This window comes from Phyllobates terribilis, unplaced genomic scaffold (assembly GCF_046119375.1).
Source record: "Phyllobates terribilis strain yellow unplaced genomic scaffold, ASM4611937v1 Scaffold_20__1_contigs__length_20440879, whole genome shotgun sequence".
Classification (NCBI taxonomy): domain Eukaryota; kingdom Metazoa; phylum Chordata; class Amphibia; order Anura; family Dendrobatidae; genus Phyllobates; species Phyllobates terribilis.
The window spans coordinates 17,352,301-17,357,141 of NW_027362780.1; positions in this window are offsets into that span (position 1 = coordinate 17,352,301).

Below are 4,841 nucleotides of genomic sequence, written 5' to 3' on the forward strand. Positions count from 1 at the left end.
ATGTTGTTTTATCCTATGCTTTATTAAATTGTATTTATGTTGTTTTTTCCTATGCTTTATTAAATTGTATTTATGTTGTTTTTTCCTATGCTTTATTAAATTGTATTTATGTTGTTTTTTCCTATGCTTTATTAAATTGTATTTATGTTGTTTTATTGTAGGCTTTATTAAATTGTATTTATGTTGTTTTAACCTATGCTTTATTAAATTGTATTTATGTTGTTTTAACCTATGCTTTATTAAATTGTATTTATGTTGTTTTATCCTATGCTTTATTAAATTGCATTTATGTTGTTTTAACATATGCTTTATTAAATTGTATTTATGTTGTTTTGTCCTATGCTTTATTAAATTGTATTTATGTTGTTTATCCTATGTTTCATTAAATTGTATTTATGTTGTTTTATCCTATGCTTTATTAAATTGTATTTATGTTGTTTTTTCCTATGCTTTATTAAATTGTATTTATGTTGTTTTATTGTAGGCTTTATTAAATTGTATTTATGTTGTTTTAACATATGCTTTATTAAATTGTATTTATGTTGTTTTGTCCTATGCTTTATTAAATTGTATTTATGTTGTTTATCCTATGTTTCATTAAATTGTATTTATGTTGTTTTATCCTATGCTTTATTAAATTGTATTTATGTTGTTTTGTCCAATGTTTTGTTAAATTGTATTTATGTTGTTTTATCCTATGCTTTATTAAATTGTATTTATGTTGTTTTATCTTATGCTTTATTTAATTGTATTTATGTTGTTTTAACGTATGCTTTATTAAATTGTATTTATGCTGTTTCATCCTATGCTTTATTAAATTGTATTTATGTTGTTTTAACGTATGCTTTATTAAATTGTATTTATGTTGTTTTATCCTATGCTTTATTAAATTGTATATATGTTGTTTTATCCTATTCTTTATTAAATTTTATTTATGTTGTTTTATTGTATGCTTTATTAAATTGTATTTATGTTGTTTTATCCTATGCTTTATTAAATTGGATTTATGTTGTTTTAACCTATGCTTTATTAAATTGTATTTATGTTGTTTTATCCTATGCTTTATTAAATTGTATTTATGTTGTTTTATCCTATGCTTTATTAAATTGTATTTATGTTGTTTTTTCCTATGCTTTATTAAATTGTATTTATGTTGTTTTAACCTATGCTTTATTAAATTGTATTTATGTTGTTTTATCCTATGCTTTATTAAATTGCATTTATGTTGTTTTAACATATGCTTTATTAAATTGTATTTATGTTGTTTTGTCCTATGCTTTATTAAATTGTATTTATGTTGTTTATCCTATGTTTCATTAAATTGTATTTATGTTGTTTTATCCTATGCTTTATTAAATTGTATTTATGTTGTTTTAACATATGCTTTATTAAATTGTATTTATGTTGTTTTGTCGTATGCTTTATTAAATTGTATTTATGTTGTTTATCCTATGTTTCATTAAATTGTATTTATGTTGTTTTATCCTATGCTTTATTAAATTGTATTTATGTTGTTTTGTCCAATGTTTTGTTAAATAGTATTTATGTTGTTTTATCCTATGCTTTATTAAATTGTATTTATGTTGTTTTGTCCTATGCTTTATTAAATTGTATTTATGTTGTTTTAACCTATGCTTTATTAAATTTTATTTATGTTGTTTTATCCTATGCTTTATTAAATTGTATTTATGTTGTTTTAACCTATGCTTTATTAAATTTTATTTATGTTGTTTTATCCTATGCTTTATTAAATTGTATTTATGTTGTTTTATCCTATGCTTTATTAAATTGTATTTATGTTGTTTTATCCTATGCTTTATTAAATTGTATTTATGTTGTCTTAACCTATGCTTTATTAAATTGTATTTATGTTGTTTTATCCTATGCTTTATTAAATTGTATTTATGTTGTTTTATCTTATGCTTTATTTAATTGTATTTATGTTGTTTTAACGTATGCTTTATTAAATTGTATTTATGTTGTTTTATCCTATGCTTTATTAAATTGTATTTATGTTGTTTCATCCTATGCTTTATTAAATTGGATTTATGTTGTTTTAACCTATGCTTTATTAAATTGTATTTATGTTGTTTTATCCTATGCTTTATTAAATTGTATTTATGTTGTTTTATCCTATGCTTTATTAAATTGTATTTATGTTGTTTTTTCCTATGCTTTATTAAATTGTATTTATGTTGTTTTATTGTAGGCTTTATTAAATTGTATTTATGTTGTTTTTTCCTATGCTTTATTAAATTGTATTTATGTTGTTTTATTGTAGGCTTTATTAAATTGTATTTATGTTGTTTTAACCTATGCTTTATTAAATTGTATTTATGTTGTTTTAACCAATGCTTTATTAAATTGTATTTATGTTGTTTTATCCTATGCTTTATTAAATTGCATTTATGTTGTTTTAACATATGCTTTATTAAATTGTATTTATGTTGTTTTGTCCTATGCTTTATTAAATTGTATTTATGTTGTTTATCCTATGTTTCATTAAATTGTATTTATGTTGTTTTATCCTATGCTTTATTAAATTGTATTTATGTTGTTTTTTCCTATGCTTTATTAAATTGTATTTATGTTGTTTTATTGTAGGCTTTATTAAATTGTATTTATGTTGTTTTAACATATGCTTTATTAAATTGTATTTATGTTGTTTTGTCCTATGCTTTATTAAATTGTATTTATGTTGTTTATCCTATGTTTCATTAAATTGTATTTATGTTGTTTTATCCTATGCTTTATTAAATTGTATTTATGTTGTTTTGTCCAATGTTTTGTTAAATTGTATTTATGTTGTTTTATCCTATGCTTTATTAAATTGTATTTATGTTGTTTTATCTTATGCTTTATTTAATTGTATTTATGTTGTTTTAACGTATGCTTTATTAAATTGTATTTATGCTGTTTCATCCTATGCTTTATTAAATTGTATTTATGTTGTTTTAACGTATGCTTTATTAAATTGTATTTATGTTGTTTTATCCTATGATTTATTAAATTGTATATATGTTGTTTTATCCTATGCTTTATTAAATTTTATTTATGTTGTTTTATTGTATGCTTTATTAAATTGTATTTATGTTGTTTTATCCTATGCTTTATTAAATTGGATTTATGTTGTTTTAACCTATGCTTTATTAAATTGTATTTATGTTGTTTTATCCTATGCTTTATTAAATTGTATTTATGTTGTTTTATCCTATGCTTTATTAAATTGTATTTATGTTGTTTTTTCCTATGCTTTATTAAATTGTATTTATGTTGTTTTATTGTAGGCTTTATTAAATTGTATTTATGTTGTTTTAACATATGCTTTATTAAATTGTATTTATGTTGTTTTGTCCTATGCTTTATTAAATTGTATTTATGTTGTTTATCCTATGTTTCATTAAATTGTATTTATGTTGTTTTATCCTATGCTTTATTAAATTGTATTTATGTTGTTTTGTCCAATGTTTTGTTAAATTGTATTTATGTTGTTTTATCCTATGCTTTATTAAATTGTATTTATGTTGTTTTATCTTATGCTTTATTTAATTGTATTTATGTTGTTTTAACGTATGCTTTATTAAATTGTATTTATGCTGTTTCATCCTATGCTTTATTAAATTGTATTTATGTTGTTTTAACGTATGCTTTATTAAATTGTATTTATGTTGCTTTATCCTATGATTTATTAAATTGTATATATGTTGTTTTATCCTATGCTTTATTAAATTTTATTTATGTTGTTTTATTGTATGCTTTATTAAATTGTATTTATGTTGTTTTATCCTATGCTTTATTAAATTGTATTTATGTTGTTTTAACATATGCTTTATTAAATTGTATTTATGTTGTTTTGTCCTATGCTTTATTAAATTGTATTTATGTTGTTTATCCTATGTTTCATTAAATTGTATTTATGTTGTTTTATCCTATGCTTTATTAAATTGTATTTATGTTGTTTTAACATATGCTTTATTAAATTGTATTTATGTTGTTTTGTCCTATGCTTTATTAAATTGTATTTATGTTGTTTATCCTATGTTTCATTAAATTGTATTTATGTTGTTTTATCCTATGCTTTATTAAATTGTATTTATGTTGTTTTGTCCAATGTTTTGTTAAATTGTATTTATGTTGTTTTATCCTATGCTTTATTAAATTGTATTTATGTTGTTTTATCTTATGCTTTATTTAATTGTATTTATGTTGTTTTAACGTATGCTTTATTAAATTGTATTTATGCTGTTTCATCCTATGCTTTATTAAATTGTATTTATGTTGTTTTAACGTATGCTTTATTAAATTGTATTTATGTTGTTTTATCCTATGATTTATTAAATTGTATATATGTTGTTTTATCCTATGCTTTATTAAATTTTATTTATGTTGTTTTATTGTATGCTTTATTAAATTGTATTTATGTTGTTTTATCCTATGCTTTATTAAATTGGATTTATGTTGTTTTAACCTATGCTTTATTAAATTGTATTTATGTTGTTTTATCCTATGCTTTATTAAATTGTATTTATGTTGTTTTATCCTATGCTTTATTAAATTGTATTTATGTTGTTTTTTCCTATGCTTTATTAAATTGTATTTATGTTGTTTTAACCTATGCTTTATTAAATTGTATTTATGTTGTTTTATCCTATGCTTTATTAAATTGCATTTATGTTGTTTTAACATATGCTTTATTAAATTGTATTTATGTTGTTTTGTCCTATGCTTTATTAAATTGTATTTATGTTGTTTTAACCTATGCTTTATTAAATTGTATTTATGTTGTTTTGTCCTATGCTTTATTAAATTGTATTTATGTTGTTTATCCTATGTTTCATTAA